We start from the raw sequence: 13121 nt of genomic DNA on the forward strand, positions 1-13121 counted from the left end.
CCTTTCAATGCCAGGGGCCTGCAGAAGAAGATTGGTCATCTGCGAATGGGGTAACTAGCTCCCGTCACAGGCAGCTACGGGTAGGATTTGAGAAACCACTGAACCACATGGGCCAGGCATGGTACGTGTGTGAGCTCGCCTCGCCTCAGAGCCGTCACCAGCTTCCGGCCATTGTCACACACGACAATTCCTGGCTGTAGGTTCAGCGGTGTGAGCCACACATCTGCCTGCTCTATCAGAGCTGTCTACAACTCTTCAGCATTGTGTGGTTTGTCACCTAAGCATATTAGCTTCAGCACAGCTTTTTGCCGCTTGGCTGAGGCAGTGCTGCAGTGCTTCCAGCTTGTGACCAATGTGGTCATTTTGGAGATGGAGGCTGAAGAGGAGGCTGAGGAGGATGATGTGCAGGAGCTGTAGACTGTGGGAGCTAACCTGATTGACCTAGGGACCGCAATCCTTTCCATCGGGAGGACGTGTTCCGTCCAAGGTCCGACTGGGTCCCGGCTTCCACTATATTAACCCAGTATGCCATCAGCGAGATGTACCATCCCTGCCCACAAGCACTTGTTCACGTGTCTGTGGTTAGGTGGACTTTCCCGGTAACTGCGTTGTTGAGGGCACGACTAATGTTTTGGGACACGTGCTTGTGTAATGCGGGGACGGCACACCGGGAGAAATAGTGGCGGCTGGGGACCGAGTACCGAGGGACGGCCGCCGCCATCAGGTTGCGGAATGCTTCTGTCTCCACGAGCAACATTTCGAGCGCAAGCAGACGTGTAATGTGGGAATTTAGTATTGTGGCCTGTGGGGCGTTGGCTGCGTATTTGCGCTTGCGTTCCAAGGACTGAGGTATGGACAACTGAATGCTGCGCTGGGACAAGGATGTGGACGTGCTTCCTGATGCTGCTACTTGAGAGTGTGCAACGAAAGGTGCAGGGCAGGAGGCATCTTCGCATGCACCATGGACAGGGGATTGGCTTGCATGCACAACAGCGGAAGAAGCAATGGTGCCACCCGCAGACACTGTTCCTGGACCCTGGGGTTCGGCCCACAAAGTGGGGTGCTTTGCTGCCATGTGCCTGATCATGCTAGTGGTGGTCAGGCTGCTAGCTTTGCCACCCCTGCTGATGCTGGCCTGGCAGGTGGTGCAAATGGCCTTTTTGGGGTTATCAGCAGAGTCTTTAAAAAACAACCATACTCGGGAAGACCTAACAGTTGTACTGGCAACTTCCTTCATGTTGGTCTTATGGGAAATGGTTGCCTGCTTTCTGTCTGCGTCCACCACACTGCTTCTTCCTGCCTGTTGGGGTGCTCTGCCTCTCTCCCCCTGTGTGCTGCTGTCCTCGCTCTGCATGTCCTCCTGCCAGGTTGGGTCAATTACTATATCATCCATCACCTCGTCTTCCACTTCCGCACTCTGGTCCTCCTCCTGACTTTCTGGCAATTGTGTCTCATCATCGTCCACCTCTTGTGATACTTTCCCACCGTCGCCTTCATGTGACCGTGGCTGCTCAAATATTTGGGTATCGCTACATGTGATCTCCTCTTGCCCCACTTCAAGTGGACCGGACGAGAGGCCCGAATCTATAAATGGAAAAGTAAACAGCTCTGCAGAGTGTCCAAGTGTGGGATCATTTGTTTTCGGGCACTCGGCCTGGTGGGAGGAAGGAGGATCAGGGTGAATATGCGGTCCAGACTCACGGCTACTGAGACTTGACCGTGTGGAAGACAGGGTGGTGGTGGTGGAAGCATTATCCGCTATCCAATCAACAACTTTTTGACACTGCTCTGGGTTCAATAGTGGTGTGCTGCAGTCCCCTAGGAATTGGGACAGGAAGGTTGGGCAAGAAGGTGTGGGTGTTTGTTGTGGCACAATTTCAGCTAGCCCACGGCCTCGGCCTCGGTATGCACCATCACCATCACGTCCAGTTCCCCGTCCCTTGCCACGCGCCTTGCCCATTTTAAATGGAGGACAATATCTTCCACGCTCACTACAAATGGCTGAATTTGGAGCAAAGTTATATGTAATCTATGTGATGGAGGAACCACAGTTTTAAATACCTGGCCTGTAGGTAACTATTTTGAACAGCAAACAGGTGCCAAAAACTTTGCTGACACACTGAAAAAAAATTTGAATGGAGGCCAAAAATGGCAGTATTTTCAGTGCAATTATATGTGAATGTGATCCGTGTGACGGAGAAACCACAGTTTTAAATACCTGGCTGTAGGTAACTATTTTGAACAGCAAACCGGTGTCAAAAACTTTGCTGAGACACTGAAAAATAATTTGAGTGGAGGCCAAAAATGGCAGTATTTTCAGCGCAAATATACAGTACAGACCAAAAGTTTGGAAACACCTTCTCATTTAAAGATTTTTCTGTATTTTCATGACTTTGAAAATTGTACATTCACACTGAAAGCATCAAAACTATGAATTAACACATGTGGAATTATATACTTAACAAAAAGTGTGAAGCAACTGTAAATATGTCTTATATTCTAGGTTCTTCAAAGTACCCACCTTTTGCTTTGATGACTGCTTTGCACACTCTTGGCATTCTCTTGATGAGCTTCAAGAGATAGTCACCGGAAATGTTCTTTTAACAATCTTGAAGAAGTTCCCAGAGATGCTTAGCACTTGTTGGCCCTTTTGCCTTCACTCTGCAGTCCAGCTCAACCCAAACCATCTCGATTGGGTTCAGGTCTGGTGACTGTGGAGGCTAGGTCATCTGGCGTAGCACCCCATCACTCTCCCTCTTGGTCAAATAGCCCTTACACAGCCTGTCGGTGTGTTTGGGGTCATTGTCCTGTTGAAAAATAAATGATGGTCCAACTAAACGCAAACCGGATGGAATAGCATGCTGTTGCAAGATGCTGTGGTAGCCATGCTGGTTCAGTATGCCTTCAATTTTGAATAAATCCCCAATCGTGTCACCAGAAAAGCACCCCCACGCCATCACACCTCCTCCTCCATGCTTCACGGTGGGAACCGGGCATGTAGAGTCCATCCGTTCACCTTTTATGCGTCGCACAAAGACACGGTGGTTGGAACCAAAGATCTTAAATTTGGACTCACCAGGCCAAAGCACAGATTTCCACTGGTCTAATGTCCATTCCTTGTGTTCTTTAGCCCAAACAAGTCTCTTCTGCTTGTTGCCTGTCCTTAGCAGTGGTTTCCTAGCAGCTATTTTACCATGAAGACCTGCTGCACAAAGTCTCCTCTTAACAGGTGTAGAGATGTGTTTGCTGCTAGAACTCTGTGGGGCATTGACCTGGTTTCTAATGTGAGCTGCTGTTAACCTGCGATTTCTGAGGCTGGTGACTCAGATAAACTTATCCTCAGAAGCAGAGGTGACTCTTGGTCTTCCTTTCCTGGGGCGGTCCTCATGTGAGCCAGTTTCTTTGTAGCGCTTGATGATTTTTGCAACTGCACTTGGGGACACTTTCAAAGTTTGCCCAATTTTTCAGACTGACTGACCTTCATTTCTTAAAGTAATGATGGCCACTCATTTTTCTTTACTTAGCTGCTTTTTTCTTGCAATAATACAAATTCTAACAGTCTATTCAGTAGGACTATCAGCTGTGTATGCACCTGACTTCTGCACAACACAACTGATGGTCCCAAACCCATTTATAAGGCAAAAAATCCCACTTTTTAAACCTGACAGGGCACATCTGTGAAGTGAAAATCATTTCCGATGGCTACCTCTAGAGTGTGCAAAGCTGTCATCAAAGCAAAAGGTGGCTACTTTGAAGAACCTAGAATATAAGACATATTTTCAGTTGTTTCACACTTTTTTGTTAAGTATATAATTCCACATGTGTTAATTCATAGTTTTGATGCCTTCAGTGTGAATGTACAATTTTCAAAGTCATGAAAATACAGTAAAATCTTTAAATGAGAAGGTGTGTCCAAACTTTTGGTCTGTACTGTATGTGATCCATGTGACGGACGAACCACAGTTTTAAATAGCTGGATTTTTAGCGCTGTAATATGGAAAGGACCTGGCTGTATTCTGCAGTGCCAACAAGCAAATGGCGCAGAAAAATGGTGTTCTCTGGATTGCTTTTTAAGCAAATAATGAGGATTAAGATCCCAAAAAAAATATTCCTGGCCCCTGAGACCTGGGCCTTTGTCTAGAAATATCTAACAGCAGCAGAAGGCAGAACTGGAATGGAGCCTCTTGTGCTATATGCACTGCAGTCTGCTATATACCCTGCCTGCCTGCCTATATACACTGCCTGTCTGATATCTCTGCAGATGGATTAGTCCTCAAAAGGACTGTTTGTTGAGATGGATATGTGTAATGTACTTGTTTTCTCCCTACACTACCTAATATACAACCAAATCTCTCCCTAGCTCAGCAGCACCTCTCCCTACACTGCCTGATTGCGGAGTAGACTGACGAGCACAGCGGCGCCAGGTCTGATATAGACCTGATGACGCTGTGCGGCCAGCCAATCACTGTAATGCCACAACCAACATGACTGTGGCATTACAGTGAGTGGCAGGCAATCCCTGCATGTTGATTGTCGCGCTAAAGAGCGCCAAACATGCAGGGAGGGGACCCAAGTATCCACCCGAGCAACCCCGGAAATACTCGGCGAGCTCGGAGCATCTTGAGTACTGAGATGCTCAGGCGAGTACCGAGTACTTGCGAGTATGCTCAATCATCACTAATACAGAGGACTTTATTCACACAGACACAGAGGACTTTATTCACACAGATACAGAGGACTTTTCAGGTTCTTATTTGAGGCATTTTTATCATCGACTAGGTGTTGTAGCTAATCAGAAGTGCGGATCCAGAACACGATGTCCAGGAGACACAGTAACTCCATCTCATCCATATAACAAGGAGCCGTCAGCGCACAGGACAGATTCCCGCTTTTCCTGCTTTCAGACAGCTCTCCATATATCTATTTATCTAATTATCTATTAGTCTATGTATCTATCTATTATCTATCTATCTATTATCTGTATATCTATCTATCCATGTATCTACTCCAAAAATAAAGGACAGCACTCCTTGTAGAAAACATAATGTGGTTTCATGGCCCATAAGGGCTAGTGGCGATGTTTTGGCTCTGATTTGAGCCTTTCTCAAGCAGTGAATAAGTGAAGTTACATCATATAAATAGAGTCATCCATCAGATAATCAATGATATAAATAAAGTGCATAAGTGCTTTACAGAACCAAAATGCCTAGTAGAAAAGACATGTGCAAACCTCATTGTATATTTATAAATAAAGTGCTGGTGATACACAGATTGCAGATTTACACAAAACACACATTACATTTAATTGCAATCAAGTACCAGATGCGTAGCTTTCAATAATCAAAGATAACATGACTCACCCCATTGGATCATATAATCGAGCGCCAAAACTCTGCATCTATCAAATGCTACCGCACATGTCAGTGTCAGCGCCAGGAAGATTCCTGGCCGGCATGCGCTCTAAGCGCCTGAGTGTATCCTGCGCCATGTTTGTTGAAGTAAGAATCTCAAATCGTACTGCGCATGTCACAGGCTGCTTCAGCATCACAGGAAGTGCTGCGCCTGACACAGACTGTCAAAAAATTCCCAAGCAGCAGTAGTGCCGTAAGTGAGGTCGCGGCTGCAGAATAGAGACATCACATTTTCTGATGTGGCCGTTCTATTCATGAGATCGATGTGGGACACTCACAATATGGACTACGGCAGACAGTGAAGATTATGGTCATTTATTATTTTTTTCTTTATTTCAGGAGACAATGGCTTCAGGGATTAGGTCTAAGGTGAGTATATGGTGTTTTTATTTTTTATAGGGGACAAGATCTGCCCCCTTACGTGTGATGACAGTAAGAGGTTCAGCAATCTGAGAAAACCCCTAATGAATTTCCTATAATAGTTGGCGAATCCTACACAACGTTGCAACACTTTGAGGTCACTAGGTTGGACCCAATCTATAGTGGCTTTCACCTTCCCAGGATCCATCGTAAACCCATCAGCCGATAAAATAATCCCCAGGAATGAAATTTCTTGAACAGAAAAAAACATTTCTCAATTTCATCAAACAAAGAATTCTCCCTCAACCTTTGTAATACAACACGGACATGTTCCTGGTGAGAATCTAAATGAGGAGAGAAAATTCTATATCATCAAGATAAATCACAAGAAATCTCCCAAAGTAATCAGAGAAATATCATTCAGAAAGTTGTGAAATCCTGTTGGTGCATTGGAGAATCCAAAAGGCAGGATCTTGTGGTTTCCCACTGTATTTTTTTATTGTAATGTATTTTGTGTATTTTATCTTGTATTTAATAAAGCATTGTTATATTTTATGAATCTTGGTTCATGAGTACATTTTCTATATGATATGAGCTTTAGGTAATTTAGAATTAGGGAGAAGATTAATAGCACAATCATAAGGACAATGGTGAGGTAGTATCTCTGCCTCCTTTTCCGAGAACACATCTCTGCAGTCCGTCAGGTACCATGGCCGACCCTCCAGACTAGCGGAGCAAATCTGTACCGACTTTAGACATTTCACAATTTCCTTATGACACCAATCAGCAAGTGCTTCACTCTGTGCTCCACACTTACTACTTCTGTTATCTACGTTCTGCTCCGAGCACATCGTCCACACACATCTCCTCTCCGTATACCTCGCACACACACAGCTACTCTCCGTATACCTCGTACACACACATCTCCTCTCCGTATACCTCGTACACACACAGCTCCTCTCCGTATACCTCATACACACACGCCTCCTTTCCGTACACCACGTACACACACGTCTCCTCTCCGTACACCACGTACACACACGTCTCCTCTCCGTACACCTACTTCTCCTCTCCGTACACCTCGTACACACACGTCTCCTCTCCGTACACCTAGTACACACACGTCTCCTCTCCGTACACCTCGTACACACACGTCTCCTCTCCGTACACCTCGTACACACACGTCTACTCTCCGTACACCTCGTACACACACGTCTCCTCTCCGTATACCTCGTACACACACGTCTCCTCTCCGTATACCTCATACACACACACACGTCTCCTCTCCGTATACCTCAAACAAACACGTCTCCTCTCCGTATACCTCATACACACAAGTCTCCTCTCCGTATACCTGTTAGAACCCTCCTGTTAGTTTTTTATATTTTGCTGGTCACATGACTTTTTGCCTATATAATCCAGCTCCGCCCTCCTGGCCTTGCTGGACTTCAGTGTTACTTTTACTCTTAAGCTAGCCAGGTGCCTTGTACCTTACTCTGTAGTTTGCTTGGTCTTTTGACCACTAGTACTTTTGTTTGTTTGTTTGTCTTTGCTCTGCTACAATTTCTGCTAGGAGGTGTCCAACTATATCCCAGTCCTTAGTTCTTGTAGGGACCCCTCCCTTATATCTATAGGTCTGCGTTCAGACTAGCCGAGGACTTAGGTGGGTCTGTTCACAAGGAACAGGTCCCCCGCTGCATCGTAGGGAATCAGCTTAGTCCTATTGTAGGGACAGTTTTCCTATCTTTCCTTAGTGTTTGTAGCAGTTCATAACAATACCTCATACACACATGTCTCCTCTCCGTATACCTCTTACACACATCTCCTCTCCGTACACCTCGTACATGAGCGCCTCCGCTCCGTACACCTCATACACGCGCGCCTCCGCTCCGTACACCTCGTACATGCGCGCCTCCGCTCCGTACACCTCGTACACGTGCGCCTCCGCTCCGTACACCTCTTACACGAGCGCCTCCGCTCCGTACACCTCGTACACGTGCGGCTCCGCTCCGTACACCTCGTACACGCGCGCCTTCGCTCCGTACACCTCGTACACGCGCGCCTCCGCTCCGTACACCTCTTACACGCACGGCTCCGCTCCGTACACCTCGCACACGCGCGCCTCCGCTCCGTACACCTCGTACATGAGCGCCTCCGCTCCGTACACGCGCGGCTCCACTCCGTACACCTCGTACACGCGTGGCTCCGCTCCGTACACCTCGTACACGCTCGCCTCCGCTCCGTACACCTCGTACACGCGCGCCTCCGCTCCGTACACCTCGTACACGCGCGCCTCCGCTCCGTACACCTCGTACACGCGCGCCTCCGCTCCGTACACCTCGTACACGAGCGCCTCCGCTCCGTACACCTCGTACACGAGCGCCTCCGCTCCGTACACCTCGTACACGAGCGCCTCCGCTCCGTACACCTCGTACACGCGCGCCTCCGCTCCGTACACCTCGTACACGCGCGGCTCCGCTCCGTACACCTCGTACACGCGCGCCTCCGCTCCGTACACCTCGTACACGCGCGCCTCCGCTCCGTACACCTCGTACACGCGCGGCTCCGCTCCGTACACCTCGTACACGCGCGGCTCCGCTCCGTACACCTCGTACACGCGCGGCTCCGCTCCGTACACCTCTTACACGCGCGGCTCCGCTCCGTACACCTCTTACACGCGCGGCTCCGCTCCGTACACCTCTTACACGCGCGGCTCCGCTCCGTACACCTCGTACACACGAGGTTCCGCTCCGTACACCTCGTACACACGCGGCTCCGCTCCGTACACCTCGTACACACGCGGCTCTGCTACATCCACACTGTAAACCCCTCCTGACCCCACACATAAACTTCAGCTCATCCAGCACCATGACAACCAGCACAGCAGAGTCCTGCATCCACTGAGGCCCCTGATCATGTGACCCCTGACTCCTCCCCTCCTGTGACCTCATCACAGCTCCTGTGCGCACAGAGCAGCCATATATGTGGTGGCGGCTCTGCAGCTGGAGGTATGTGGAGACCCCATTACTGGGCACAGGGGGCATTAACCCCTTCAGCACGGAGACTCTTTTGGGGTCTAGTCTTGCCCCTTTATAAGAATCATAAGGTTTTTGTTCTGTTTCCTGTAATAGATACATACGACCCAACTATGGAGACAGAAAGGAGGAAACGTATTGTTCTCATAGTACAGGGCCCCTTTACTGGCCCCACAGTGTAATGCCCCCATTATGCCCCTTATGCAGGATGTATGATGCCCCCACACAGTGTAATGCCCCCATTATGCCCCTTATGCAGTATGTATGATGCCCCCACACAGTGTAATGCCCCCATTATGGCCCTTATGCAGTATGTATGATGCCCCCCACAGTGTAATGCCCCCATTATGCCCCTTATGCAGTATGTATGATGCCCCCACACAGTGTAATGCCTCCATTATGCCCCTTATGCAGGATGTATGATGCCCCCACACAGTGTAATGCCCCCATTATGCCCCTTATGTATTATGTATGATGCCCCCACACAGTGTAATGCCCCCATTATGCCCCTTATGCAGTATGTATGATGCCCCCCACACAGTGTAATGCCCCCATTATGCCCCTTATGCAGTATGTATGATGCCTCCACACAGTGTAATGCCCCCATTATGCCCCTTATGCTGGATGTATGATGCCCCCATACAGTGTAATGCCCCTTATGCAGTATGCATGATGCCCCACACAGTGTAATGCCCCTATTATGCCCCTTTTTCAGTATGTATGATGCCCACATTCTGCCCCTGTAATCAGGTGACTGGATACAACACACAGGCAAACAGAAACCCTCTAACCGTATGTTACTTTATCTACTGACAAGGGTGATGGTCCGGACACATATAGGCCATTATGCTCTCCCATGTGGAACACATAACTACGGTCATGCGCAGTCACTGGTACGAGTGGGGCGGTGACAAACAGTTTATCTGGCGTTTCAGTGTAAAGCGTGTCACTTCTGGACATGCATACTAGGGGGTGGACATTATCGGACCACTAGCTCATGAGAAGTAGCGCAGTACATTATTGTAGACAGACTCCATTCTGTATATCCCATGACAATTCACCTCAAGGAATAGGAATGGGTCTCCTAGTCTGGGAGGGGTTTTGGATGAAGTGGGATATTTATACATGAACACCTGGCTATTAGGCACACTATACTGAACATCATGAATTATCATCCCTGTATGAAGCCTCCTGATGAAGCTGTTGGGGAAACACGTTGAGGCGGATGAACCATTCTCTGATGAGTACCATACCTTTTGCTTTATATATACCTTGAGACATATCTGGTCCTATTTAATGTATCAGTGTATTTTTTTGATATATGTCAGAGTTAACTACGGCTTCTGAGAGACAGCCACCAGTGAGCGGGGGCACCATTGTTGAGGGTGCTAACCTCGGCAGGTAGGCAGTATCAACTTTGTTTAGGTACAGGATAGGGTACAGTAGTGACTGTTTCAATTGTTCAGCAGCATCATTGCTTACATCTGTTTATATACATCCACAACAAGCCGTTCAGCAGGTAATTTTGCTAGTTTTAAGTATAAATAAATATATATCTTGTTAGTCCCAGTTTTCAATTCATATATTTAAAAAAGGTTTAATATTTTATTTTAGGGGGGTGTTCCCACAGTATTGCCCCACAGCTAATGAATGAATACTCACTTAGCCCCATTCTTGGTGCAGATAATAATGAACCCAGGATCTATGAGATATTTTCCACACAATAGTTGGCAAGACCGTATCATCCATAGCGGTCGCCCATGCGGCCTGTATGGTGCCCATGAACTGAGACGGCTCGGCACCGAGCACGCTCTCCTTACCCATCATCACAATTTCAGTGATATCCACATTCCCATGATGGTGATACCATTGAATAGAATAGGGAGTCAGGGAGTTGAAGGGTCCCTGATCCACCATTCAGCCGTTTGTGTGTGTGTGTTGTTTTTTTTTTGTTGTTGTTTTTTTTTTTAAATATCAGGAATTAGGGGGGCAATCATACTGTCTGTGAGCCCTCATTCTGAGCTAGATGGGCACACAGGAGAACAAGGGAATAAGGGAATATTGCTGCCCGATAGGTGTCATCTGTATGTATGTATGTAATACTAACGGCCCCATACACAAGATAAGTGTTGGCTGAGCGGTCATTTGGCAGACGGCTATCTCTCCCGACTCCCCCATATGCACCAATATTCCAGCTTTCCTGTGATCTGTATGAGAGAGTCGCCTCCAGACTCCTCTATTGGAGGATTATCCACAGGAAGAACAAACGGATTAGCCTCTGAAATTCAGGATGCCAGATCCTTCTCTGCCCTGACACCATCTGTCGGGAGGCCCCCAAATAATGTATATAGTCTACCAAACCCCGGAAATCAGTGCTTTCATGCAACTTTAGTCTAATGTGTATGGGGGCATTAAAAAGTAACTTATTGGACATTGCCTCTGGCCCGGCCTAATAGACTTTTCTACATTACAGGCCCAGACACCATTATTGGTTATTTAAGTATCGTAGTAACTAGGCATCCCCATACTATCAAGTACTTGAGAGAGGAGGGGCATTCAGTGGAACTCTGTCAAACCTTCTTAGATGCCATGTTTGCCCTTGACAGCAGCAAGTGGTTAAACTGCCAGGGTTTGTGTAGCAGCCGCACCTGTGCCATCCCTGCCTGTACATCTATGTTCTGATGCCCAAAAGAGTTACTTTTTAACATGTTAAACATTTGTTTTAAAATAATTAACAAAATGTTAATATCTGCTTTTTTATGGAATTTTTCTTGTAATATATGACAGCCTAAGGCCAGAAATAGACTCCATAAAAGACTGTACATGGAGACTTTGGCATCAAATAACTCCCGTCTTAGTGAGACTGCTACCAAATAATTTCTGTCCACGGTATTTGTGCAAACAAAGAAACTTTTATAAATGCCTCAAACTTCTGTGTGTGAATCAGACCTGAGCTCTAACTTGTTAGAAGATGACAGTCTGGTGAAAACAGGAAACATATAGACGGCCGTTGGGGATGTAGTTTGTGACAGACTCTGGCTAAATATGTTAATAGAACGGTAGTAGAAGATGAAGATGTCGTCCTCATCATGAAATAGTTATTTCTCATGTCACGTGTAATGAATATCTCCTGCAGTATTGCTAATGCCGATTCCAGTGTCAGTAAATGAGACGAGAATTAGCAATAAGGAAGATGAGTCTATGAGAAACGTATTCAGCTGCAGACTCCAAGGAAGCAACTGCTTGTTGTCTGTGGCCTAAAATATATAGGTTTTATTACTAGATGTAAAGAAGAAATCTAAACACTGTAAAAAATAAATCTCAAATGTTTCCCTTATTATCTCCAGTAATTGTATTATTACACAGGATTTTTTGATGTTACATCGCTCATCTTCTCATTCAGGTCTCTACAATATCGGATCCTCTCAGTGAAGATCTTCTATATAAGAGAATTTTCCTGATTTACCCATCAAAGATGGATATGGACAGAGACAAGATGGTGGAGGGGATATTACACCTCACCCTAGAGATCCTCTTCCAGCTTACTGGAGAGGTGAGAGATTCTGATGACGTCACATTACATCATTCTTATCTATGGGAATAACAGACAGAACTGGAGAGGTGAGGACTCTGGAAATATCTGTAGTGAGATTTATGAATGTGTCTCTACATAACCAGGATTACACAGTAGTGAAGAAGACCTCTAGTGAGCGCTGTCAGGACCCTGTGTCTGAGGGATTGGGAAGAACCCTGAGCCCAATCACAGGGCTTCCACTGCATCACCTGGTACATGAGAACATGAATGACCAAAATATCCTAGATCTGGCCTACAAGATGATTGAGCTGCTGACTGGAGAGGTGACATTGCTGGGAATGCTGAGACATTTTATAGTATAGCTATGAAGGGATTGGGGGATGACTGTCATTGTATGTGTCAGATTCCTATAAGGTGTCAGGACGTCACCGTCTATTTCTCCATGAATGAGTGGGAGTATTTACAAGGACACAAAGATCTGTACAAGGACATCATGCTAGAGGTTCTCCAGCCCCTCACATCACCAGGTAATAGACAGGACTAAATACACACGACCTATAATTATCTGTATGTAAAGAATGAATTCAGTTCCTGTATGTGTTTCCTCCAGATCTATCCAGTAAGAGGACAACACCAGAGAGATGTCCCCGTCCTCTTCTTCCACAGGACTGTAAACAAGAAGATCCCAATGTTCCTCAGGATCATCAGGTAGATGGAGAGAAGGTGTCACGAGATCTCCCCTATTTGTCTTGTTTTATCCACCAGTATTATATGTTTTAT

At 46.7% G+C, this 13121-nt stretch overlaps 1 pseudogene; it reads left to right on the top strand.

The window, feature by feature from the left end:
* Nucleotides 1-12223: 12223 nt before the first annotated feature.
* LOC141178697 (uncharacterized) overlaps nt 12224-13121 on the top strand; it is a 67240-nt pseudogene continuing 66342 nt past the window's right edge.

Source organism: Phyllobates terribilis, unplaced genomic scaffold (genome assembly GCF_046119375.1).
Source record: "Phyllobates terribilis strain yellow unplaced genomic scaffold, ASM4611937v1 Scaffold_29__1_contigs__length_15306474, whole genome shotgun sequence".
In the NCBI taxonomy this organism is placed as follows: domain Eukaryota; kingdom Metazoa; phylum Chordata; class Amphibia; order Anura; family Dendrobatidae; genus Phyllobates; species Phyllobates terribilis.